At 50.0% G+C, this 27799-nt stretch overlaps 1 protein-coding gene across 2 annotated transcripts in view; it reads right to left on the minus strand.

Moving 5' to 3' along the window:
• Positions 1 to 27799, minus strand: part of STAG2 (STAG2 cohesin complex component) — a 1316830-nt gene that overhangs the window by 875431 nt on the left and 413600 nt on the right. The window lies entirely within an intron of this gene.

Below are 27799 nucleotides of genomic sequence, written 5' to 3' on the forward strand. Positions count from 1 at the left end.
AGGCATCATGTGGTTTTTGCGATATTGTATTGTTCTGGCACCTCTGAATGTTTTTAGGCATCATGTGTCTTCCTTTTCCCTGCGCTGCACCTCTGAATGTTTAGGCATCATGTGTCTTCTTGCGCTGCACCTCTGAATGTATTTTATTGCATCATGTGCTTTGTTCTTAACACCTCTGAATGTTTTTAGGCATCATGTGTTTTCCTTTATTACTCCTCTGAATGTGTTTCATGCATCATGGGTAATGTGTTCTTGTTTATACCTCTAAAGGTATTTTATTCTTAGGTGGTTGTTCTTTTTAGTACAGGTGGTCCTGGTACCTGTTCCCAGTAGTTACTGGATGTGATTTATAACTGTTATCTTGGGCTATACTTATTCTATTTCCAAAAGTGTTGATTCTGACAGTGGCCCATGTGGCCCTGTCCTGTACATAGTCCCTTATGAATGTTGCCTGTGCCAGTTGGCACAATGTACATGTGTGATTTCTATCTGATGTGTTTTTGACAATACAAAAGTTATTTTCATATAACCTTGTGTGGAGTTCCTTTTGTGGTGTGCCTAGTATGTTGTTGCTGTTGTGTGCTGGCGCAAATGCTTTACACATTGCCTCCGAGTTTAGCCTTACTGCTCGTGCCAAGCTACCAGGGGGTGAGCAGGGGTTATCTTGGCGTGTGACCCCCTTTCCCTGACTAGAATGGTGGTTTCTGCCTGGCTTTGGCATCAGCCTTAGCCTACCAGAAATAGCCAGTTCTAACACCGCTCCTTCTCCCACCTGGAGGCTAAGGCCTGAAATAACCTCCCCCTGCACTTCAGAGTGTCACCATCGCTCCAGGGGTTCAGGAAGCACCTCAATACCTAGATGTTCAACCAATAGGAGAATGCTCTCCCAGTGCCTCGAGACCCTCATGGGTGATGCAGCCGAACGCTACAAATCCTGATTGACTGATAAAATCCTGTATTCTAGCGATGGTACCAGACGTTTGCCTCTTGCTTTTCTTGGAAGAAGTCTGATCATGAGACCTGGTAAAGTTACTTACCTTCGCCAATTGATTCGGAAATCTTTCTTGAACAGTGTCCATGCGTGCCAGTATTGGCATGGGATCAGGATGGCATCGTAGGCATCGTCCATGCCAGAAGTGACTGGCGCGGTGACTGTATAGGCGCCACCTCAGCACGCGGACGTCAGTTTGATTTCTGGCCTTTCCATGCCAAAAGTGCGGATCCAGAGTACACTGACCACTGGTGTGGAATACTAGAGCCGTAAAAGGGGAAAGCCCTGTCCCTAGAAATACATTTGCCGAGCGGGGAAGGTTGGGTGGGTCGATAAGGATGTGTGGCTGTAGGAGTCTGTGAAGCTCAACAATAGCAATTAAGCAGGTGGTGAGTGTGGACCTGTAGGCCTTGGTAATGGGCGCCATGCCCTTTTCACATCTTGAAGCCCCCCTATCAACATTCGGCTATAAGAAGGGCGAAAGCTGGTGGTGATCCTACGGCTCGGTGCCCACCTGTGAGAAAGTGGCTCTATATATACTGGACTAGAATGAAGTTCAGTGTGTGTATAGAGTCAGAAATTACCTTACTCTCCAAAGTGGTAGCTTGGTCGAGCAGTAAGGCAGTACCAGAGGACAGTGTAAAGCATTTGTTATACATACTCAGTCAGCAAAAGGTTTTACATACTCAAGGACTGAACTCCAGGCCAATTGTTTTTATATCCACAGTTATAGGTGTTTTATTTTTAGAACAAAGTTATAAAAACATACTTTTCTTGTTATGAGTTGTATCATGTAATTACTTTGCAAAGGAGCAATAAAGTTCGTTCACACAATTAATACAGTACTGACAGTAAGCAACACAATCCTAAAACACACTATAGCATTGAGCTCAATGGGTTTTCCACATGTAAGTACAGTTGATTACTATATTGATTACTTTAGTAGTCCCAGGAATTGATCTTAGATTCGGTGCTGGGGTCTAAGCTGAAACCAGATTAGCAAAAACGTTTTAGTTACTGTAGTGAATTTTCAGGATTATAAAGCGGTTTTAAAAGTTCACACTCCGAAACTTTTCAATGGAAACCCGACAATTTTATTCAATGGGAGAAAATTCAGGTTGCAGGTAAAATACGATAGCGTTAATTTTGTAATCCAGTACTGGTCTTCTAGGGCCAGCACTAGGGTCTTATCTCAAAACAGGTAGATAATTGCGTTTCAGTACTTTGTGTGGTTTTTAAATAATATTTCAAGTTTTCAAAAGTAGACACAAATTTCATAGAAAAGCAGACAATGGGTTCCTATGGAGAAAATACAGATTACTAGTAACCCTGCTAGGGATTACTTTTGCGGTTCAGTATTGGGCTGAAAGGTACAGTCCTGGCTTCTCCCCTGATCACAGGAGAGTACTTCGGAATTTGGCTGATTTTATGTGAATATTTTTAGATTTCAAAACTTCACACATAACATTTTTGAGATAAAATGAGTCAATATTATCCAATGGCAGGTAAGTAAATTACCGGTTTCCAGGTGAGTACTTGGTTGGTGAAGTTAAGGTTCTGGGCATAGACTCAGGGGTCCCCCAAGGTCAGGTAAGTACAGTTAGTTCACTCCCAGCGACACAAGGACGGCTGGGTGCAGAGGTAAGTAGGCCCAATGACATCCAATGAGGGAAGGGCGGTTGGTGGCTGCTGGCTAGCAGGCCACGCGGCTGTGGGAGCTGGGCTCCTGGTCACTTGCTCAGGGCAAGGAGGAAGTAGGAGAGGACACAGGGGTCACAGCCAGCGGCACTCGAGCGGATGGGTGCAGGGTGCTTTTGAGCCTTCGGGCGCTCAATGTTATCCAATGGGAAAGGTCAAAAAGGAACAAAGGCTGCAGGCTCGGGGACAGAGACTCTCCAGGGGCAACCAGCACTTCAAGAGGTAAGTTGGGGTCTTGGAGCACAGGTAGGTACCCCAAAGGGGCGCACAGGGGGCTGTAGGGCGCCGGGGTGTCTTTGGTTGTCGGAAAAGCTTGTCCTCGGCTGGTCGTGGTTGGGGTGGCCCCTGGTTCTGAGTCTGCAGGCGTCGGCTGGTTCGTCAAGGAGGGTCTTTGGGCACTGGACTTCGGGTCCCAGTCTTCGGGGGTACGTCCTCGTGGTCTTAGTTCGGTTGGGCCGGGCCCGGGCTCGGCGGGTGCAGAGTGGGCTGGTCTGGAGCTTCCTGGTTGGCACCAGGTGGGTTGTTGCAGCAGAGCCTCTGCTGATGGGAGTCCCAGTCTTTAAGAGGGTCAAGCAGGCAGGTCCTCCGGGTGTCCCAAGGTTGCTGTCCGCAGGAGTCGCCGAGATTAAGCAGGAGCAGGTTCCAGGATCGACATGCCGGTAGGGCTGGGGCAAAGTCAGATGTTGTCGTCTGTTAGCAGTTGCATGGCAGGTCTTCTTCTTGATTTTTCTTCTTTTCGTATCGGGATCTGAGGAAGGAAGATTCAGGGAGCCCCTAAAAATACTGAATTTAGGGGCGTTACAGGTAGGGCAAGGACAGGGACCAATGGACAAACACCCCCTAGCCTGCTCCTCACCTGTGGGAGGGGGGCAGGGGCCTAACCGTGATTGGGCAGGGCTCCCCATCTTCATGATGGCCAGAGCCTGGGGTCGTGCTTCACCTAGTCTCCCCAACTGAGGGGTGGATTGGCACAGGCTGGCACACCCCCCTTCCTGACGTAGTTTTTCCCGCCAGTCTTCCCGCCAGAGTGGGGGGCAGGACTGGTGGGGGATGGTTGCTGGGTACAGCAAAAGGTCTGGAGAAGCTCAGAGGTGGCATGCCTTTGAAGCTTCCCCCTGCCCATCCTGAGGGAGGAGACCTAGCACCTCGCCCAGGACGTGCACTGTTGCAGGCCTAGGAGAGCGGGGGCTCTCCTACCAAGGGGTCCAGCAACATGTCTGTTGTGTGGCAGCCTCTGCAGCCACTCAGCCAGACGTGGATTGTAAGTTAGGTTTTCAGGGGGCATCTCTAAGATGCCCTCTGGTGCATTTTATATTAAATCTCACACTGGCATCATGCGGGTTTAATGTGCTGAGCACCATATACTCTCAATGGCATCACTTTCTCCCTAAAACTATTAGTTCCTACCCGCCCCCACTAGCCTCCAACTTTTCGGCACGTAACTGGAAGCACGCCGATATTTCCCTTTTTCATTCGACCCTTACTTCCACACTCCCCCTTGACCTCCCTGACTTGAACTCTCAAGCAGCCACCTTGGACCAATGGCTGTCTCTAGCCAGTGATGTGGTCGCTCCCGTTAAAATCATCAAATCTAAACGTCCTCACGACGCTCAGCGCTGGTTTACCGATCAACTGAAGGCTGACAAACTCCTTCTTAGACAGGCTGAACGCCGCTGGAGGCGTAACTATGATCCTCTATTAAAATCTATTTATATTGATTTACTAAAATCCTACAAGAAATCTATTATTTTGGCCAAATCTTCCCACTATTCTCAGAAAGTTATTAATTCTGCATCCAAAACAAAAGAAATGTTCTCAATTGTAGCTGAACTCTCCCTACCCGACCGTGTTACACCTCAGCCTCAACCCTCGCAAGCTCCGTGTGACTCCCTTAATGCTTTTTTTTCTGATAAAATCTCCACGATTAAAACAATATCCCCCCTACTACCATGTCTCAGGCCAGCGCCCTCCCTTCTCCGAATCCTCACTCCCTGCATGAATTCCCCCCTATCTCCCTGGATACTTTTCGCTCATTACTCCAGGCTGTTGGCTCCGGTTCCCCTAAAGACTGTTGCCCTCCTCAAATCCTAAGAGATGCCTTTATGGCCTGTCCCGGCCCTCCCCTTGACCTTCTAAATCGCTCACTCTCCACAGGCTCTGTCCCCACCGCTTTCAAAAGCGCTGTGGTGGTACCTATTTTAAAAAAAAACGGTTCTGACCCTGCGGTCCTGGGCAACTACCGACCTATTTCCCTCCTCCCCTATTTGGGGAAGGTCTTGGAAACCTACGTCACCTGCTGCCTGAGTACTTTCATCGAGGAAACTCATTTCCTCGATGATCAACAGGCAGGTTTTAGACCGTTCCATTCTACGGAGGCAGTGGTGGTGGCGGTTATGGACACGCTGAGACAGGGGGCTGACAAGAACATGGCCCAGGCCCTAGTGTTACTTGATCTCTCGGCCGCTTTTGACACGGTCGACCATGACATCTTGGTCGACCGTGTCAGAAATGCTGGCATCTCTGGCCTGGCCCTGTCTTGGATTGTGTCCTTTCTCCAACTACGTTCCCAATCGGTACATCTGTCTTCCTTTTCTGCGCCCCGTATTTCACTTTCCTGTGGTGTTTCACGGGGCTCTGCCTTGTCCCCTCTCTTGTTTAATCTTTATATGCAGCCCCTCCTTGTCTCTCTTCGTCATTCTTCTGTTACCACTTTTAACTATGCAGATGATCTGCAACTTATCTTTCCCATCGACCCCTCCCCTCTTTCCTGCTCTAATTTCCAAACCACAATGCTTACCATCTATGAGTGGATGAACTTCAGCCAGCTGAAGCTCAATCCGAGAAAGACAGAGCTGGTCCTGATTGGCGGGCACCCACATCCTTGGACTTCCAATTTTTGGCCCCCTGCCCTTGGTCCCCCTCCCTGCCCAGTTAACTCTGTGAAGAGCATTGGTGTTACCATCTCTAGCGACCTTTCGATGCGGCCGCACATCAACGCTGTTACCTCGGCCTGCTTCTACCATCTCTGCAGAATCGGGAAGATCCGAAGGTTCCTATCACCAGAGGCTCTCACCCTTGTTATCATGGCCCTGGTCACCTCACGTTTAGACTATCCCAATTGTCTATACGTGGGGATTCCGGCATAACATCTCCAACGCCTCCAACTGGTGCAAAACCAGGCAGCCAGATTAATTTTTCAGCAGCCCAAACACCAACATGTCACCCAGTTGCTAAAAACCCTACACTGGCTCCCTGTTGCGCAACGTTGCATCTTCAAACTGGGATGTACTATTTTCAAATCTCTTTTTGCCTCTGCTCCTGTCTTTATCTCCCTCTGTTTGCACCCCTATGTTCCTTCTCGACACCGCAGATCCTCTGCTTACAATCTTCTGATCACTCCTAGGTTCAAACGCAAGAAGCACGGTGGTGCCTGTTTCTCTTTTCTTGCCCCGTCCACTTGGAATTCCCTCCCTCTCTCCATCCGGCTCAGCCCCGATTATTCTACCTTTCGTAAATCCCTGAAAACATATCTGTTCCGCCTTGCCCATGGCTGTGAGAAGTTGGTCTGATATATAATGTTCACTATTCTAGTGAGCACTTTGTATCAGTCCAAACAACCCTTATGGTGATTGGTTGTAAGTCAACCTTATAGACCAGCTATCCTAGTAGCGTGGATACGAGCAGTCTTCGGGCTAAACTCTAGAGGGCGTGTTAAGCCAGCTGTTATACCATCACATATACCCCTTGAACACCAAGTGAAAGGACACCACACAAGTGTTATGAAAATAAACAGTGTATTTATTAGAATCACAACAGCCCTGTACTCTTTATGAGGACAGGGTACTAAGCACAAAACAAAACTCTTACGAAAATACTTGAGTTCGCACAATTTACACAAATGCCCGAGGGGCACGGGAAACCATATACTACAAAAGTGGAATGCGAAATTACTAGCAGGTAAGTACTGTACTAATAGGCTTTGGAATCGCTAGGACTTGACTACTGAACCTTCAGATTACTAATAGGAGGCCTAGGGGACTCGGGTGCAGAGTGTGCACTCTCACGCGTGATGCGGGACAAAGTCTATGGTAGCTAGATTTCACAAAGTTAGTGTTCTCGGGCGAACCCGACCTGGTAGGAGGAAAACGAAAGTGGATTCTGACCCTTGGATAGTGAGGCTATGCTGGGGCACCGAAATGCCGAAGTTACCTAGCCCAGGGGCTGCAGCTGCATAGGTCTCAAAAGACGTCGGGAATCCTCGTAGACGGACCAGGTGCCTGAAGAAAAGAAGTTGCTGGCAGGCGACCAGTGAAGAGAGTTCGAGTGATCCAAGCCTGGATCGAAGATGGATGACACCTGAAAGCAGAGGGGACCAAGTTCGTGACTACTAGCCAGTAGTCAGGTGGCACCAGGAGGGCACCGGATGGTAGTCACCTCGACTAGGTGAGTGGGCGACGCTGTGCTCTGCAGATCTCACGGACCAGGAGGCGTTGTCGGCGACCAGGATGGAGGAGCGAGCTGTCCCACGATGGATGAAGCTGTCGACGTCGCTGGACCCAGGATTGGGGCAACAAGTCTTGGCTAATTCAAGCCCACGCGGTGGACCTAAAATGGCGTCTGGAGTGGACCAGGAGGGTCCGGGGTGCTCCTCTTTTGGAAGGGAGCAAGGGCCAGTCTGGAGCAACCAGACCAGCAGCAGTGATGTCGTCGGGCGTCGTTCAGAAGGCCACAAGCCAGCGGGCTAGTAGCCAAACAACGCGGTGAGCAGCAAAAAGCAGAAGGGCCCCACGCAGATCGTGGAGATGCTGGGAGGCTGAACTTCGGTGCTGGAGCTGCTCAGGGTCGGGGCTTCTCGGACCCCAAAGCACTCACCAGAGGATCCCTCGGCGGTCGTGCTGGAAAGAAGTCGTGCAGTCTTGAAGATGGCCGGTCCCTCGAGGTCTCGTCGCACCCACGGTTCTCAGCTTTGCTGTAGAGGTGGGTAGAGGTCAGAGGTGCCAGGGAAGCCAGTTCTCGTCGAGCTGGGCAGTCGGATTCCGGAGGAAGGACTTGCAGCAGACCGCAGTGTTCTTAAGATGGTGCCTGCGGATGCAGGGTGACTACTCCTTAGTCACAAGGGAGAATCTTGAAGAAGAAATCTTGAAGTCCTTTCGTAGAAAGTCCTGTCTTGATTCCAAAGACGATCTAATTTGGAAGGGTCCCCGCTCCTGCCTTTATCCTAAAGAAAGGGGTGGGTACGCGACTAGGTCCTGCCCTAGGGGTGGGACCAGGAAGGGGGTGGTTACACCCCTCTCCCATGCCAGACTTTCTCCAGGCCAGGGGCTGGTGTGCCCCTGGAACTGGTTCTAGCCGGCAGATGCGTAGTGAGCACCGGGGTGCCACTCAGCAGTCACCTTCCTGTAAAGCCCTGCCTACCCAGGATGCACAAAACCCTGTCTGGGATGGTGCTAGCACCGCCCCTGACAGGAAACCCTTTGTCCAAGCTCTCCTTGCTGGAAGGACTCCCAGCAGCAGGAGGTCAGACTCGTGTCTGTGGTGGCAGCATCCATTTTGTGGAGCTGAGGCTTCGTTTAACTTTAACCGGGGTTCACAGTTACATACATGTCGTGTCCCTCTAGAAGGGTGGAATGCTAACCCCGTCGCCAGAATTGGCGAGGGGTTAGTATTCCAATTCGTATGACCCCTTACTCGACATGTTTTGATAAAGCAATACCAAAGATAGCATTTAACCGCGAGGATTATAATGCACTTAAGAGTATATGGTATTCGTTATCATGGAACAGCTATTATGACTTGGTTCCGCAAGCTGCAAACGGGCTCAGCTCATGCCAGAGCACCATTTCACACGATTCCAAGCACTCTGCCTTCAGGATTGTCAAGGCCTGCCATAGGAGTGACTGATAGGAATCTGTGTGTCCATTTTTAGGGTTAGATATAGGTATACTATATCTAAAGCAAAGGGTGATTACACCACCTTGCCCCAGCTGTCGTGCAGCCAGTTGTGTCAGATTTAGATGGCCATCCAGGGGTGGCATAATACATGCTTCAGCCCCTGGTAGGCCCTGGGTACACCTATGCCCTGAGTTACAGTGTCTGATAAGGTGGCCCAGTTCCAATTGGATAATGCACCTAAGGCACACATGTCAATTTAGTGAGAGAACAGCTAGGCTGTGGGTCTGATTGGCAGGCCCACAGCCAGAGAAAGTCGTAAACCAGTGAAACAAAAGCAAAAAATCTGGGTGATCATAGGATTGCAGACCCTACTCTCCTACAATGGCTAGCTGCACCCACCCCCTTGTGCCCTCATCCACTGGTCTTTGAGCGCCAAGAAACCAATTGGTTGAATTTGAATTTAAAAACATTTATATAGCACGCTTTTACCACGCGGTTTCATGGCGCTTTTCAGATTGCGAGGGGACGGCAGGAGCAGGGAGAGTTAAGCTGCGAAAGCTCGAGAGAAGAGTAGGGTTTTAAGGTTTTTTCGAAACACTGTGTATGAAGGTGTCATGCGGAGTTCTGTGGGGAGGGAGTTCCAAAACACGGGGGCGAGAACCGAAAATTTAGTTCCGCCCGCCTTTTTCTTTTTAAAACGGGGGATAGTCAGAAGGGCCGTGTGGGCGGAGCGGAGTTGGTGTATGTACGAGGTACCAAATACCTTTAACATAACATAACATAACACTGCACTTACAGTGCCCATGAATGGCCCTGGGTACTGTAGGAGCACAGGGCTCTTGCACCTGGGCCCACACCACTGGCATAGGGCACCCAGCTAGAGGGGGGACTGATGTATGCCAGGGCAGTGGGTTTGTGGGCATGGCATACAGGGATGTGTGCCATGTCGACTGTTTAGTTCTGTACCAAGGCACTCATCCTGCTTAAAGCGGTGGGTACCCACGTACAGGGCTCCTAAGGGTGGCACAATAAGTGCTGCAGCCCTTAGGGGGTCTTCTCTGGTCACCATGCCCTGGGTACCTAGGATACCATTTACTAGGGGCTGATAGGTGGCCAGAGATGCCAATTGGGTTTTGTTTCAACACAGTTTTTAGGGAAGGAACACAGGCCCTGGGGTACCTGGTTGGCAGGGCCCAGGGCACACTCAGTCAAAGTACATCAGCAATTCAGCAAAAGGTGGGGGCATACCAAGGCAAGAAAGATGGCACATTCTCACACCGCCATCTTAGCTGGCTGCTCCCCATTCCTGGGGATTCCACCATAGAGGTGGTCCTACTACTTTCCCCGGACATACACTGCAGGAGCCGAGCGAGAGGAGCCCTCATCGCGGGACATGCTACGCTCAACGCTGTGCCCAGGGGAGACTGTCTCCGTCCTACTCCTTGCTCCTACTTGCCGCGTGGTGCCTTCGCGAGCTGAACATTAAGGCCTACCAAGCTGATCTGATCACTGTGCACTGTTTCAGCGCAAGGCTCCTTACTTACGGTCAGGGAGGGGAAGCACTTACAAATGGCCGCTGCCAGAGCCCGTAAGGATAGATCTGTTAAAGACTTGTAGCTCAAAGCCAGGGCTAGCGGACAGGAGTTGATACCGCATACCGGAGGGGCCGCCGAGCAGAGTGAGTCGGAGGAACACGACGATCCGGTCACCCAAAGTGTCTTGGAATCGCTCTTTGCAGATCTCACCAGAGTGTTCCACACTATGAAAAGAGATCTTACTGCTGAAGTCCGTGAGATTTGCAAGGACTGATTCAGTGGGGGAGCGAGTGGACGACCTAGAGAACCAAACAGCGGCCAGAGACGAAGGTGTCCCAGCTTCAGCAGGAGGTGCTCAGGCTGCGAGATCAGCATCCGGACCTTCAATCGCACACAGAGGATCTGGAGAATCGTTTTGACCCAGATTCTTTACATATTTTACACCCTTCCGTTGATGCCCACATCTGGAGTTCTAAGGGCATTGCAAAGAGACATAGAACCCGTCATCTGGTGGGATCAGAGGGCTTGGATGTGCCGCAACCTCACATACCGAGACCCGGTGGATGGGGGACTAGGGTTCCCAATGTTTTGGCATACTGGCGGGCAGCCTAGCTGAGAGCACTGGTGAAATGGTCATGCCCGAGTCTGAGAAACATTGGTTGTTCATGGAGAGGTCCCTAGCAGCCCAGCCCTTTTGGGGGAGTCCCCTTCCTTTCACACAAGGGTCGCCCTCGCAACATGTACCTCTAAGAGGTAACTCAACCCATAATGTCAGCTTAGGATAAGACGGCTATCACCCGGGGGCTTACGACATTCCTGTCTCCCATCACACCGATGGTCCACAACCCAGACTTTTCACCTGGCCTAGATTACCGGGAGTTTCACCACTGGACGATCGAAGCCAACCGCTCCATAGGACACCTTTTCGACCTATCCGGCCCGCACCCTTTCGTTGAGTTCCGTACAGACCAAGGGCTTCAAGAGACAGAGCGCTACCGGTACCTACAAATCAGACATTGGGTGCTTCATAAGGAAGTGAGAGAGGGTGCAGAGAGATTGCTTATATCGTTTGATAAGTGCCTAATCACCCGACATATCGATGCACGACTGGCTTCAGACTATTATAAATTTACTTGCAATACCTCTGACGCTGGGAAATCCCCGGGCCAGCTGCGCTGAGAGGGGGAGCTGGGCAGGGAACTCACACCAAAAGATTGGAGCCCGGCGCACAGCCTGCAATGTTGCTTCTATCGAAATGGCCACTAAATTGGCCACCTACTGGTACTTAACTCTGGTGCGACTTCACAGGGGTAATCAGTCACGCAGCCCACTGTGCTGCGAGCCTGCGGCTAATCGGGCACCCTCACGTACTTACTCTGGGATTGCCCCGCCCTGGGGACTTACTGGCAGCAAGTTCTAGATGAGGTTGACTTCCACTTTGACACTCAGGTTCCAAGATTCTCGGTAGACATTCTCCTGGGACTCCCCAATGCCATCACCTTCCCACTTAAATCTAGAAGAGTCAAACAAATCGCTCTAGCATTAGGTGTAGCAGTCCAAAATATTCTGAAACACTGCATAGGCAGGCTTCATAAACTATGGTCCGTTCTAGGGATGGAGAAGATCAATCTTTCCTTGACTAACCCTGGGGCATTAGGATGGTCGGGTGTAGAGTGTTGAGGCCCAATGCTATGCAATGGGGCATAGGGGGCCTCCGGTTGGTGGCTACGGACGAGCAGGCCACTGGGTTGTGGGAGCAAAGTTCCTGGACTTTAGCTCAGGGCAAATGGGGAAACAAATTAGCACCAAAGGTGCACCCTCAGCAGCACTAGGGCAGCTGGGTGCAGGGTGCTGTTTCGACGTCCGATGCCCTGTTTTCAATGGAGAACCTCCGGATTGCAAAGGCACTTCAGGTAGGGAGACAAAGGACTTCTGGGTGCAACCACCACTTCGAGAGGAAAGTTGGGAAGTTAGGCACTGTTAGTTTGGGCACAAAAGGCCATGGGGCGTCGGGTGCAGTGGTACCTTTTGGGGTTGGAACTTCTTACCAGCTAATGGTCATGGTTTGTCTGCTACTATATATATATCATCAAGGAACAGCAGTCTTCACTAAACGCCAGACGCGTTTCAGGATTCAACCTTTCTTCAGTGGCGTTGGGGCAAAGTGACTAGGAGCGCTGCATAACGTGCACGATTCAAATTTCACCACCTGACCCTAGTGGGCGGGGCCATCTCATAGCCTTCTGGGTGATGTAGTGCAATGTAATGAATACCAAGTGGGTGCCTCGCTCTCAGTCTTAAATGGCCCATTAATAAGTTGCTAAAAGTCCTGGACGGGTCCTGCCCTGCTTTGCGGCCGCCTCTCTGAGCCTTCGAGCCGGTCTCCCCCCTGCAAGGGCACCAGCCAGCCTCCGTTCGTAGACCCTGCAGCAACACGCTGTGATGCTGCCGTCGACCCGCAACAGCAGTGGGCTTCTCTCCGCAACCGGGACAGCCGCTAATTAAATCCAACACAAACAGGAAACCCTTTGGAGAGACGGCACACGGAGGTAAGTTTTGACCTGCTTTATTGAAAGGACAGCCTGCCAGCAGGAAGCATCAAGGAACAGCAGTCTTCACTAAACGCCAGCCGCGTTTCAGGATTCAACCTTTCTTCAATGGCGTTGGGGGAAAGTGACTAGGAGTGCTACATAACGTGCACGATTCAAATTTCACCACCTGACCCCAGTGGGCGTGGCCATCTCATAGCCTTCTGGGTGATGTAGTGCAATGTAATGAATACCAAGTGGGTGCCTCGCTCAGGCGTCTCTCTCCATAGGGTTTCCTGTTTGTGTTGGATATATATATATATATATATATATATATATATATATATATATATATATATATATATATATATATATATATATATATATATGTATATATATATATAGGGCACATATAATATAGTGTTTCCGGGGTCCAGCGTATGGGCGGGAATATTCTAATGCTTATGACTTTGATGAGGATACCCCTGGAAGAGAACTAGGATTACAGGTAAGTAACTAATCTTTTTTTTTTTTTTGGTGTAAGACGTTTATTAAGTACTGTCAAGTGTACACAGCGTCACGCCTACAACCCTGAGGCCGGCCGCTATCTATACATATCATCAGGTATTTACGATGCATCAGAAGAAACTGTACATATGTAATCTCACAGTTGGTAACGAAACAGCATGACAGTACGCTTATGCAATACGAACAAATCCATGCGTCTCACTTTTTATAGTTTTTTTTTTGTTAAACTTCAACACCAGCGGTATCTGATCTGTATGTGGGATGTTTTTTCGTCCATCAGTGGTGAGCCTACATCAGAGCATGGTACACTACACATAATACATTGCAAGAGTGCTTAGCTGAGCTGGAATAAGCCATAGTCTCCTGTATAGGTAACAACCTGGTGAACCGCACACACAGCTCACTATAGTCAGCTATACAGCGCCATTCAAAGATTAAAGCCCTACATTGTTGGCATGGGCAGTCCACAGTATGATGAAAGGGGAACATCAATACCAGTAACTGAGAGCACATCCGTATACCACGTCCCTCCCTTGTCCGGTGACCACAAGAACTTTCAATAGTACAACATCAATGCAAATTGCAAACAGTTAATCGCAGGCCTCTTCTGCAGATACCTCCAGCAAATAACATTGTAGTGGAGCCCATATATCAGTAGGTCTGGAGGTGACAGGTAACAGCTCAGAGTAGGTATGCAGTCCGTACCCGTCCGTGGTACCCCTCGAAATTGTTGCAGTCTCCACATCCAGTAGTGACACTGAGCCTTGCCGCGAGACAAGTACTATGTCTCAGTAGCGCATATAATTCCAGCAGCAAAGTTCAGTCGTTTTCCTACTCAGAACTCGAGTCATTCTGGTTCTCAGCACCTGCAGCCGGTCTTCCTTGTTTCGGCAATGTTTTAATGTAATCCTCGACCTGTTGCGGGTTGACAAAAAAATGTTGTGTACCTTGATGGGTCACCCGCAGTTTGGCCGGGTATAAACGGGCATAGTCAATGTGCAGGTCTCTAAGTTTTTTCTTAACAGCAAGGAACTTCCGTCTTTGTTCCTGCACCACTGGGGTAAAGTCAGGATAAATAGAAAATGTCACTCCATCGTGCGTGAGGTTTTTGATTTGCCCGGGCCGCTCGCAGTGCCGCATCACGATCTCTATAGTTGAGCAGGCGCGCTATGATGGGTCGTGGCGAGGCTCCAGGCCCGGGCCTAGGTCCAAGCGAGCGATTAGCACGCTCCACGATGAACTGATCCGAGAAGGCCTCCGCTCCCACCGCCGCAAGTATCTTCTCAATATAGAGCTCCATCTTCCCCGTGTTGGTCGTTTCTAGTATGCCCGTGACGCGAATGTTATTCCGTCGGCTCCTCGCTTCCAACTCCTCATTTTTGGCGGCAATTACTCGCAGCACATTATCCATTCGCGAGAGCCTCGAGGTATGCGACGCCGTGGCGTCATCATTGTCGGATATTCGTCGCTCCACTTCTGTAAGGCGCTCTTCGTGGATATCCATTTTCTGGACTATGCCGTCCATTCTGGCTGAGAGTCTGTCGACTTTGTCCATGACAGTGGCAAAGCCCTGGGGCATCTCCTGTAGCATTGTGGCAATGTCCGGCACCGTCGGGGCTGACGTGGATACCTCTGTAGATGGACTCCGAGGCTGTCCGTTATCCACTGTATGCCTTGTGACTTTTTTTGGCACTGCAGGTTCAAACTGCAGTTTGGGCTGCTTGTTGTCTGGTTTCCCCATTGCGCCACGCAGATAAGGGTGCTCTGCCCAAGGTGAGTGTTGATCTTTCTTGTCGCAGCCTTCAGCAGAAAATTCTCCCCTTCTTCTGAGTAGCGCCACTCTACAGTTGTGCTGCCCCCGCTACGCCACTAGCCGGGGAATAAGGTTGTGACAGTGTTCACATTAATAGCATGTAGGGAAGGGAAGTCTCCGCTCCCAGACAGGCATACGGACAGACCATTCAGCACTGGCACTGATGTGGCTGTGCACAGTCATGTGGCTCGGTGCAGCCGGCAGTGCCTCCAGGCCCACCGTGGCAGCATGGAGAATGGAAGAGCCCCCCCTGCTCTCAATGACGCCTTGCTACCAATCAGGCAGGGGAGTTTGTGGCTTAAGCGCTCACCCGGCGGTATCCTGCGGGCCAGGGTGAAGGTCCCAAAACTCTCAGGGGGCCTGCACCACTATAGAGCCTCAAACAATGCACCAGCGTCAGTGGCGAATCCGAGGCCCTCCCATACAAAAACGCCGCGATCGGCACCAGTCTCTTCCCACCACAGCCAAAGTCAATTTCCTCACTAGCGTCCCAGGATCATAGGTCAGCGGGCTCCGGAGGGTAACGGGATGAGCTGCAACCCGCCTCCGCAGGCGCGTCTAGGAAATCAGGCTGTCTCCGCTGCTCAGGCCTGTTCGCCTCTAGTGCGCCTCGTGGTGCGCCTCGGTGTCCCGTAGTCCCCCGAGCCACCTCAGAGCTCCGCAGCGGCAGGGTGTCTCCAGGGCCGAAACTCCAATCAGCTCGAACTTCGTTTTCTCTAAAGCTGGAGCCGCCAAACTTCCACCGAGTGTCAGACAACACTCACTGTTCAATCGTAGGGGGTTTTGGACGGGCAGGAGCAGGTTAGACAGGATAAAAGACTGATATTAGTGCCAGGCTGCCGGAGCCTCACGAGAGTGCGGCCATTCAGCTCGTGCGCCCTCTAGCGCCCCCTAAGTAACTAATCCTTCTCTTCCAGGGGATCCTCATCAATAGTCATAAGCATTAGAATAGAATAGCGAGCCTCTCCTCTTCCCTGCGGGCAAAGGAATGAGAAGACAGTAATCTCATCAACAAGTCTGAGTAGGCTATAGGCTACCCAAACAGATTCCTCAAGGAGGCTTGCCCTACTTGAGTATCAGCCCTAGAATCAGATTTGAGACAGTAATGCCTCGTAAAGGTATGAACCGATTTCCAGGTTGCAGCCTTGCATATTTCTGACATTGGAATATCATGCAAGAAAGCTACTGTAGCGGCTTTCCCTCTAGTGGAATGCGCTTTGGGTGACACCAACAAAGGCTTGCCTGCAAGCTGATAGGCCAATTTAATGCAAGAGACAATCCATCTGGAGATGGACCTCTTGGCCGCTGGAAAACCTGTCCTCATTGAACCGTAGTTCACAAACAGTTGATTCGTTTTCCTAATCCCTTTAGTCTTTTCCAAATAGAACTTGAGCACTCTCTTAAGATCTAAGGAGTGAAGTGACCGCTCGGCTGGGGTCGTAGGATTTGGAAAAAACGAAGGGAGGGAAATGGACTGATTTAAATGAAAATCAGAAATGACTTTAGGCAAGAAAGATGGATGAGCCCTTAGGACTACTCTTTTGTGGTGGAAAACAGTATATGGTTCCTTCGCACAGAGCGCTTGTATCTCGCTTACTCTGCGCACAGAGGTAATCGCCACCAAAAAGGCTGCCTTCCAAGAGAGATGTTGCAAGGAGGCCTTGTGGATGGGCTTGAAAGGAGGTGACATTAACCTGGATAGAACCAGGTTTAATTCCCATGGAGGAGAAGGATTTCACAGGGGGATACACTTTTTTCAACCCCTGGAGGAAGTCCTTAACCACTGGAACCTGAAAGAAAGAAATCTGATCAGGTGATTTTCTGTATGCTACTATGGCTGACAAATGCACCCTAATGGAAGTATATTTCAAACCAGAAGTTGCCAGGGAAATGAGGTATGGTAGGATTACCTCCTCCTGCCCTTTAGTCGGATCTAAGTGATGATCCCTACACCATATGTAGAACCTTTTCCACTTGAACGCATAGGACGCTCTCGTGGAAGGCCTCTTAGCCTCCTTTAAAATGTTCATGCATTCGGGAGGCAAGTTCAAATGTCCATATTGCAGGACCTCAGGAGCCATGCTGTTGGGTTCAGTGAAGGGAGGTTGGGATGCATTATCCTCCCGTTCATCTTGCTCAACAGGTCCGGCTTGCAAGGAAGTCGTCTGTGTGGACACAGACCGATGTAGAAGGTCCGGGTACCACCACTGCCGTGGCCAATCCGGAGCTATCAGGATCATCTCCATGTTCGACCTGAGGAGCTTGGACACTACCTTCGGAATCAGAGCCAGGGGAAGAAACGCGTAAGCGAATGTTCCCGACCAATCCATCAAGAGAGCATTCCCCTGCGTTCCTGGCCGGTGGAACCTGGACGCGAGGGCGTGGCATTTGCCGTTTTCGTCGTCTGCTAACAAGTCTATGGTTGGATGACCCCAGCAACGAAAAAGCTCTTCTACCACTTGGTCGTTTAGCACCCAGTCTGGCTGATCTTCGAAGTGCCTCTTGAGTGCGTCTGCTTTTACGTTCAACTCGCCTGGAAGGTGCACCGCCACTACTGTGAGGCCTCGAGAGAGAAGCCAATGCCAGATTGTCTGAGCCTCTCGAGAGAGTGGGCGAGATCGTGTGCCTCCTTGTTTGTTCAGATAGAACATGGTGGTCGTATTGTCCGTCTGAACTAGGACCGAGTTGGATTCGATCGCTGGAAAGAAAGCTTTGAGAGCCAGGAATACCGCTCTGAGTTCCAGCATGTTGATGTGGTATGTCTGCTCCTGCGCAGACCACTGGCCTTGAATTTGAAGCAGACCCATGTGCGCTCCCCAGACTTGCAGTGAGGCATTAGTCACTATAGACTGGGATGGAAGAAGTTGATGAAACAGTACTCCCACCAGCACATTCCTTCTCCGAGTCCACCATTTGATGGCCTCCTTCGTCGTTTGGGAAAGAGTGATACGATATTGCCAACGCCCTGTCGCTTGGTCCCACTGGTCCTCTAGAGCCTGCTGCAGAGGACGCATTCTCAGCCTGGCGTTTGGGATGAGAAAAATGCAGGACGCCATGGAACTCAGCAGGGATGCTACTTCTCGGGCTGTTGGAAGCCGAGACTAGCAGAATCCCACATTTCTGACTCATGGAAAAAAGTCTCTCCTCCGAAGGAAACGCTTTTCCCAATCTTGTGTCCAGAACGGAGCCTAGGTAGTGGATGGACTGTGTAGGTCGCTGGACTGACTTCTCCAAGTTCACATGGAGGCCGAGCCTGTGCAACTGGTGCAGGCACAGTTGTAGATCGTGCGATACCTGTACCGGAGATGGGCCTTTTAGGAGCCAGTCGTCAAGGTATGGGTAGATGAAGAGTCCCTTTTTGTGAAGAAAAGCCGCCACCACCGCCATGCATTTGGTGAAGACTCGTGGTGCGGACTTGAGACCGAAGGGTAACACCTTGTACTGGTAGTGCTTGTTCCCTACGACAAACCTCAAGTACTTGCGATGTTGTTGAGCAATTGGGAGGTGAAAGTACGTATCTTGCAGATCCACCGAACACATCCAATCTCCGGCTTGAAGATGTGGGCATATTTGGTGAAGCGCTAACATGCGGAACTTATCTTTGACAATGACTTTGTTTAATAGTCGCAGATCGAGTATTGGTCTGAACATGTCCTCCTGATCTTTTTTCGGGACAAGAAAGTATCTGGAGTAAACTCCCTTTCCTCTTAGAGCGTGAGGAACTTCCTCTATCGCTCTTTTTTGTAGTAGAACTTTCACCTCTCTTCGGAGCAAGCTTAGCTGGTGAGGGCAAGAGCTCTTTGGAGGAATGCTCTTCGGAAGCGCACGGAAACGTAGCCTGTATCCATTGCGCAGTATATTCAGCACCCACTGATCCTTTGTGATGCTGACCCACTCTGCCAGGTGTTGTGAAGCACTTCCTTCCACTGGAGTGGGTAACGGCGCCAGAGGAAGCCACTGCTCAGGCCTTTCCTCCTCTTGTGGTGTTAGAGGATTGTTGGTGACCTCCTCTACCTCTGTTGGCTTTGCCTCGAAACTGGGATTTACCCTGGTTTTTACCACTGAGGGGTTTGAACCCTCTGTTGAGCCCCTCTCCCCCTGTTGGTCTTTAAGCGGTGTTTGAATTCTTTTTTCTTTTCCAAACCCACCGCTTTCACTGTATCTAGTTCCGTCTTCATTCGGGTCACTTCTTCGTCAGCATGTTCCCCGAAGAGAGCGGAACCCGAAAAGGGAAGATTAAGGATGCGATGCGGAGCATCCAGCTTCAGACCTGTAAGGCGCAACCAGGCCGACCTCCTGGCAAAAACCCCATGTGAATAGGAATGCGCCGCGTACTGCACCATCCGCAGCCGTGCTTATCTGATTCGCCACCAGACACCCCTCTGTTACAGTCTCTTCAAAATCCTGCTGGTCTTCCTTTGGCAGTTTGGATTTGAACCTTTCCATGGAGTCCCATAAGGCTCTGTCCTATCGACCCAGAAGCGCAGCCGCACTGGAAACCTTAAGAGTGGATGCAGCTGAATTGCAAACCTTGCGACCCCAGGAGTCTTGAGATTTGCTGTCCTTGTCTGGTGGGACTGAAGAGGAACCGGCTACTGCGCGCGTCTTCCTCGCCGCTGCCACAATTACAGAGTATGCTGGAGGGTCAAATTTTACAAAAACCGGGTCAGAAGAGGCCGGTTTGTATTTCTTCTGAATGCGGGATGGCACCCCTCTAAAAGCCGCTGGAGTCAGGAAAACCTCTTTGACAGGATCCATAATCCCCGGGACTAAAGGCAGCAGTGGACGGGAGATAGCTTTTTTGTGTAAAGTATCAATAATTACTGTCGTTGTAACCTGAGGGATAGACATTTCAATGTTCAGTTTCAGTGCTCCTCTTTGCAGGACATCCAGATACGTGCCAATGTCATCCACTGGGGAGGATCTGGACGTAGGACTGTCCGTCAACGTAGGGGAGTAATCCCTCTTGGAAGACCTGGTGGAAGAGGTAGACGAAGTAGACAGAGTTCGTCGACGTTTATCGTGAGCACTGTGCCTCCTCTCCCGCGATCTTTTTGAACGCTCCTCCCGTCTAGGAGAGCGAGATCTGACCCGATCTTCTGAACGAGGTCTTCTTCTGGGAGATCGGGATCTTCTGGGAGATCTGGTTGGAGTTCTCACAGGTGATTTGCGCCTGGGAGGACCACGCTTGTCCATCTCCTCTACCAGACTCTGAAGAGGAGACCTGTGTTGTGAGCTGGCATACGTTTGGTAGCCCCAGAATCTCGCCAATGGTCCAAAGACTTGTACCATCTAGGTGACGGTCTGACTTACCCAGCCAAAGGATCTGGCCGACGCTCAGGAGATCTGCGCACAGGACTTCTGGACTTTGAAGATGCAGTTGAGTTGCCAGACGACCGTGAAGAGGAATGACGAGAAGCTGACTCCGTTACTATAATCCAGAAGCTGACTCCGTTACCATAATCACAGAGTTTCTTTCTGAATGCCTCGACGTCGAGCATTCTTCTCTCGCCGCCGAACACCTTTGGGGGGTCGGCGGGTCAAACAATCTCGACTTTGAATGCCTCGACGGCGATCGATGTGAGGATCTATGGTCTCTCGACGTCGAGCGGCGATGACCAGCCGTCAACGGAGTTCTCTGTCTCAACGTCGAACTGCGATGTCCGGCCGTCGACGGAGCCCTCTCTCTCGACGATGTCCAGTCGTCGACGGAGGCTTCTCTCTCGACGTCGAACGACCCTGGGTCTCAGACTCACTGGGGGTCTTTTTTTAGGCCTTAGAAGGACGCTCCACAGAAGGAGAAGGGGAACCCCTACCCCTTTTCACTGACCTCTCGAGGAAGATGCCGATGCCGAATCCTCACGGTCACTGGAGACAGTATCCTTCCTGGATTTCAACTTCTGGAGCCATGTCAGAAGCCTACCCTCATGGTCCCGGAGGGTCTTGGTTGAAAAGGTGCGACAGATCTTACAGTCCGCAGCCTTGTGGTCAGATATAGAGGCAATAGATGTAGTCTTTATGCTTATCCTCAATGAAAAGCCTTTTCTTGCCACAGGTGGAACATGGCTTGAAAAGGGCCTTCTTCTCCTCGTCAGACATCCTGGAAGGATCAGCTAACAATCTGAAGGGAATCTGAAAAGAATCTGAAGAAAAAACGTCTAAGAAACTCTCTAAAGAGTAGAATTTGAGCAGAGCTCAAGGGAGACTCCCTAAGCACAACGTGCGGTAGAAAATCTGAGGCTCTGAGGTTCCTTCAGGAGGGTTCTAAGGGGTGAGGCTCTTCTGATTGTGCAAAAGAGACCAAACTTAGGCATTAGCCAAAGAGTGATGGGCTATAAAAGGGAATGAGGCCTAGGCCTTTTTCTTTCTCTTTTGTGCCTACTGCTATGGTATTTTTGTTAGAGACTCCCATTCCGACGACGGGGAATGATACAAAAGCATGGGAATCTATGAAAGTACCAATACTGGGGCAACTATTGTACTATGGGGGTCTGTAATAGAACAAAACTGTGTGAAATATAAAACTAAGAGCATGGTCTCTTGTAGTTTATGTTTCTAGGGTGCTTATGCATTACACACTTAAAACTAAACCACCATGGATTTTTACCATCCTGGGTGGTGCCAGTTATAGAGATTTGTTTTCAAGAATGAGCTTAAAAAGGCAACAGAATAAAAACCAAACAGCTAGAGAAAATATTGGTAACCACCATGCTGGCTGTTCCATACAAGCTTATTAGAGTCCAGTTTTACAAATTATAGGAGCACAGTTAGGTATTATGGGAAAAATTGACTAGGGCAAATGATTTCAGAGCTGAAGCCTAGCTACAGGCACCACAATGTCCACCTTACAAAGACAAATGATTTTGTTTATGCACACAAAGGAGTTGGGTGGATAGAGATTTGAAGCTTATTGCAGATGAAATGGGTTAGAGTTTAACAATGGGACTGGGGAGACAAAGGACTAGTTTAGAATTGCATTCACACAGAGACCTTCAAACATTAAGGCTTTCATTAAGAAGATGTGATAAGCTTTCATGGCCATTTGTTTATTAATAAATGGAATTTACTCCATATAGAGGTGAGCAATGTGTTTGAGTTAAATTTAAACAAAGCTGCCAAGGTCCTGGTGGAAATTTCTATTAAGTAGTTATTTCTGCCTGTTACTTAATCAAGCAGCCAAGAAAATGGCCTCTAAATAGCTACTGTACTAGATCGCCTAGGATGTGCATTGTTGCAGGCCCAGGAGAGCGGATGGCTCTCCACCCAGGGGTGCAGCAACAGGTCTGCTTTGTGGAAGCCTCTGCAGCCGCTCAGCCCAGACGTTGATTGTAGGTTAGGTTTTCAGGGGGCATCTCTAAGATGCCCTTCGGTGCATTTTACATTAAATCCCACACTGGCATCAGTGCCGGTTTAATGTGCTGAGAAGTTTGGTACCAAACTTGTCAGTCTTCAGTGTAGTCATTATGGTGCTGTGGAATTCATAATGACAACCTCCCAGCACCATATACTCTTAATGGCATCACTACACTTACAGTTCCCAGTAATGGCCCTGGGTACTGTAGGGGCACAGGGCTCATGCACCTGTGCCCACACCTCAGGCATAGGGCACCCAGCTAGAGGGGTGACTGAAGTAAGCCAGGTCAGTGGGTTCTGTGGGCATGGCACACAGGGATGTGTGCCATGTCGACTCTTGGTTTAGTTCTGTACTTAGAAACTCAGCCTGCAAAGGCAGTGTGTGGTTGTCAGGGTACAGGGCCCCAGAGGGTGGCACAATAAGTGCTGCAGTCCTCAGGGGTCTTCTCTGGTCACCATGCCCTGGGTGTAGGAGAGTAGGGTCTGCAATCCCATGATCACCCCAGATTATTTGCTTTTGCTTCACTGGTTTAAGACTTTCCCTGGCTGTGGGCCTGCTAATCAGACCCACAGCCCAGCTGTTCTCTCTCTAAATTGACACACATGTACCTTAGGTGCATTTACCAATTGGTACTGAGCCACCTTATCAGTCCCTGTACAGTATACCTTAGGTATCCAGGGCATAGGTGTACCCAGGGCCTGCCAGGGGCTGCAGCATGTATTATGCCACCCCTGGCTGGCCATCCAAATCTGACACAACTGGCTGCACGACAGCTGGGGCAAGGTAGTGTAATCACCCTTTGCTTTAGATATAGTATCCCCATATCTAACCCTAAAATGGACACATGTATTCCTATCAGTCACTCCTATGGCAGGCCTTATCAATCCTGAAGGCAGAGTGCTTGGAATTATGTGAGATGGTGCTCTGGCATGAGCTGAGCCAGTTTGCAGCTTGCGGAACCAAGTCCTAATAGCTGTTCCATGATAACGCGTACCATATACTCTTAGGTGCCTTATAATCCTCGCGGTTATTTGCCAACTTTGGTATCACTTTATCAAAACATGTCGAGTAAGGTGTCATACGAATTGGAATACTAACCCCTCGCCAATTCTGGCGACGGGGTTAGCATTCCACCCTTCTAGAGGGACACGACATGTATGTAACTGTGAACCCCGGTTAAAGCTTAACACAGCCTCAGCTCCACAAAATGGATGCTGCCACCACAGACACAAGTCTGACCTCCTGCTGCTGGGAGTCCTTCCAGCGAGGAGAGCTTGGACAAAGGGTTTCCTTTCAGGGGCGGTGCTAGCACCATCCCAGACAGGGTTTTGTGTATCCCAGGTAGGCAGGGCTGAGAGGAAGGTGACTGCAAGTGGCACCCCGGTGCTCACTGTGCATATGCCGGCTTGAACCAGTTCCAGGGGCACACCAGCCCCTGAGCTGGGGAAAGTCCGGACAAGGGAGAGGGGTGTAACCACCCCCCTCCTGGTCCCACCCATGGGCAGGACCTAGTCGCGTGCCAGCCCCTTTTTTTTTTTTTTAGAATAAAGGTAGGAGCAAGCCCCCTTCCCAAATTAGATAATTCTGAATCTTAACTACTTTCCACGAAAGGACTCTTGACTATTTCTGAAGACTCTCCCTTGTGGCTAAGGGAGTAGCCACCCTGCACCAGCGGGCACCATCTAAGCGCTTGCGGTTTGCTGTAAGTCCATCCTCCGGATCAAGACTGCCCAGCACGACGAGACCCGGATTCCCTGGCATCTCTGACCTCTACCTGCATCATCAGCCCAGCTGAGATTCGTGGGTGTGACGATACCTGAGGGACCGGCCATCTTCAAAACCTGCACGACGCTTATCCAGCACGACCGCCGAGGGATCCTCGAGTGAGTGCTTTGGGGGTTTGAGAAGCCCTAACCCTGAGCAGCTCCAGCACCGAAGTCCAGCCCCCCAGCATCCACGAGATCTGCGTGGGGCCCTTTTGCTCTTTGCTGCTCACCGCGTTGTCCGGTCACTTGCCTGCTGGCTAGTGGCCCGCCCGACGACGAACCATGACGATTACATTGCTGGTCTGGTTGCTCCAGACTGGCCCTTGCGCCCTTCCAAAAAAGGAGCACCCCAGACCCTCCTGGTCCACTCGAGACGCCATCTTGACTCCACCGCGTGGGCTTGACTTTGCCAAGGTTTGTTGCCCCAATCCTGGGTCCAGCATCGCCGACAGCAGACACCTTCGTGGGACAGCTCGCACCTCCAGCCTGGTCGCCGACAACGCCTCCTGGTCCGAGGGACAGCAGAGTCCAGCGTCGCCCACTCACCTGGTCGAGGTGACTTCATCCGGTGCCATCCTGGTGCCCACCTAATCACTGGCTAGTGATTAAGAACTGAGTCCCCTCTGCTTTCAGGTCGTCTCTATCATCGATCCAGGCTTGGATCCCTCCGAATATCTTCACTGGTCGCTTGCCAGCAACTTCTTCTTTCAGGCTCCATAGACTTCAACGAGGATTCCCGACGTCTTTTGAACCCTATGCAGCCGCAGCCCCTGGGCTAGGTAACCTGAGCATTTCGGTGCTCCAACATAGGTTCACTATTCAAGTGTCCAGATCCTTTGTCGTTTTCAGTCTAGCTAGTCAGATTCGTCCGATAACAGTAACTTTACGAATACTAGCATCCATAGACTTTGTCCCGCATCCCGCGTGAGAGTGCACACTCTGCACCCGATCTCCCTAGGCCTCCTGCTCCTAACCTTAGGGTTCTGTAGTGTAGTCCTAGCGATCCTGAAGCCTCTGGATCTTGTTACTTACCTGCTAGTATTTCGCATTCCACTTTTAGAGTATATGGTTTTTCGTGCCCCTCGGGCATTTGTGTAAATTGTGCAATTCAAAGTATTTTCTTAAGAGTTATGTTGTGTGCTTAGCTCCCTGACTCATAAAGAGTTCAGGGTAGACTTGTTATAAATAAATATCCTTTTATTTTCATAACAACTTGTGTGGTGTACTTTCACTTGGTGTTCAAGGGGTATATGTGGTGGTATAACAGCTGGCTTAACACGCCCTCTAGAGTTTAGCCTAGAGACTGCTCTTGTCCATGCTACTAGGATAGCTGGTCTAGAAGGTTGACTTACAACCAATCATCAATAAGGGTCGTTTGGAATTATACAAAGTGATCACTAGAATAGTGAGCACTATATATCAGGCCAACTTCTCACACTGGGTACCTAGGGTACAATGTCCTAGGGGGTGATAGGTGGCCAGAGATGCCAATTGGGTTTTAATTTTAACACAGTTTTAGGGAAGGAACACTCAGTCAAAGCACATCAGCAGTTCAGAAGAAAGTGGGGAATACTAAGGCAAGAAAGATGGCACTTTCTCACAATTTGTTGTACACAATCAGCAAATGATGTCACACACCCAAAGACTGAACTAGAACAATTTTGTTTGTATAAAAATATTAAATTATTTTATTTCTGGAACCAAACCAAGCCTGGCACAAGTAAGTGAAATAAAGCCTGGCACAAGTAAGTGAAATAAATGCTTTGCAAAATCGTATGCAGTGTTTTACAATTGAATGCAGGTTCAAATGCAGTTGAGTGAAATACAGTTAAGTCAAAATTTCGAAATGACTTTACAGATGACTTTTAAGTTACTTTTTAAGTCACTTTTTCTACTCAATGTGTGATATGCCTAGATATCACACTGGGACATTTCCTAGAGAGAAGGTAAGTAAAATCAGTTTTGCAAAGATTTCGTTTTTCAGGTTTTCATACAAATCAACTCCAAACCAGGGTTCCTTGAGGGTCAAGGATGCACTCTCAAAGCACACTCAGCTACACTAGGTCAGCCGGGTGCTGAGGCTCAATGTTATCCAAAGTAGAATAGGGGGTCTCCGGGTGGTGGCTACTCATGAGTAGGCCACAGGGTTGTGGAAGCAAAGCTCCTGGTGTTGGGCTCAGAGGGGGTATCAGAGTTAGCGACGTAGGGGCGGCTGTGTTCAGGGTTCTGTTATGGTGTCAGGTGCCCAGTTGGTTTCAATGGGAATTCTCAGTTTTTGACAAGGACTGCAGGCTCTGGACGAAGATCTTCGGTTGGAAAGGTAGTTGGGATGCCTGGGGATGCTTAGACACCATTGGCTGGGCCACCCAAGGCCGTGGGACATTGGGTGCAGGGGTGTCTTTAGTCGTTGGGTTTTTCTTACCAGCGCCGGTCTCAGTTGGGGGGATCCAAAAGAAAGAGGCTGCAGGCTTCGCTGGGAGATTCTAGGCAGGTTAGAGATCACCAGATCTCAGGTCAGGATGGCCGTGGAAACTCTCTGTGGTGTTGGACCACTTGGGCCGAGTGCGTCAGGTCCAGAGTGGTGCCGACTAGCGGTTTGGGCCCGAGTCTGTGAGTGAGCAAATCCAGTGCTCACAGGAGACAAAGTCTTTGACTTGGAAGGCAGGGCAGGTCCTTCTGGTTCTTGAGGCTGCTGGCTGCATGACACAGATTTCAGACAGGAGCAGGTTTGAGGTGGGGACAGCACGGCAGGGCTGGGATCAAGTCACTATGCGTCCTCTTCTTAGTTTCATCACAACTTCTTCGGTCCTTCGCTTCTTGTTGATTCTTGTCTTTGTTCTGCACCCAAACACGCAGCCTGAAATGGCAGTGTGTGTGTGTGTGTGTGTGTGTGTGTGTGTGTGTGTGTGTGTGTGTGTGTGTGTGTGTGTAAAGGTACAGCGCCTCCAAGGGTGGCACAATAAGTGCTGCAGCTCTTAGAGGCCTTCCCTGGCCACAGTGCCCTTGGTCCCTATGATACTATTTACAAGTGACTGACCAGTGGCCAAAGAGTGCCAACTGGATTTTGGTTTAATGTAGTTTTGGTACTGTGGAGTTTGTAATCACAAACTCCCAGCACAATATACTCCTAATGGTATTACTGCACTTACAATGTCTAAGAATTGGCTCAGAAACTGTAGGGGTACAGGGCTCATGCACCTGTACCTCCACCACTGGTATAGTGCACCCAGCTAGAGGGGGGACGGATCTATGCTAGGTCAGTGAGTTGTAAGCATGGCACAAAGGGATGTGTGCCATGTCGACTCTTCACTTTGTTCTGCACAAGAACACGCAGCCTGCAAAGGCAGGGTGTGAGTGTAAAAGTACAAGGCCTCTAAGGGTGGCACAATAGGTGCTGCAGCCCTTCTCTGGTCCCGGTGCCCTGGGTACCTGTGGTACCATTTACCATGGACTGACCTGTGGCCAGAGTACGCCAATTGGATTTGGTCTTCAATGCAGTTTTATGGAAAGAACATAGGCCCTGGGTACCAGATTGGCCGGAGCCCAGGGCACACTCATTCAAAGTAAATCAGCAGTACAGCAAAAAGTGGGGCAACCATGCAGGAAGAGTGCACTTTCTCACACATATGGATTCAGGTACGGGTCCGAGTAATCATAGCAGTTTGCGTACAAATTTATTTTTAGCAACTGTGAT

Source organism: Lissotriton vulgaris, chromosome 4_1 (genome assembly GCF_964263255.1).
Source record: "Lissotriton vulgaris chromosome 4_1, aLisVul1.2, whole genome shotgun sequence".
Lineage (NCBI taxonomy): Eukaryota > Metazoa > Chordata > Amphibia > Caudata > Salamandridae > Lissotriton > Lissotriton vulgaris.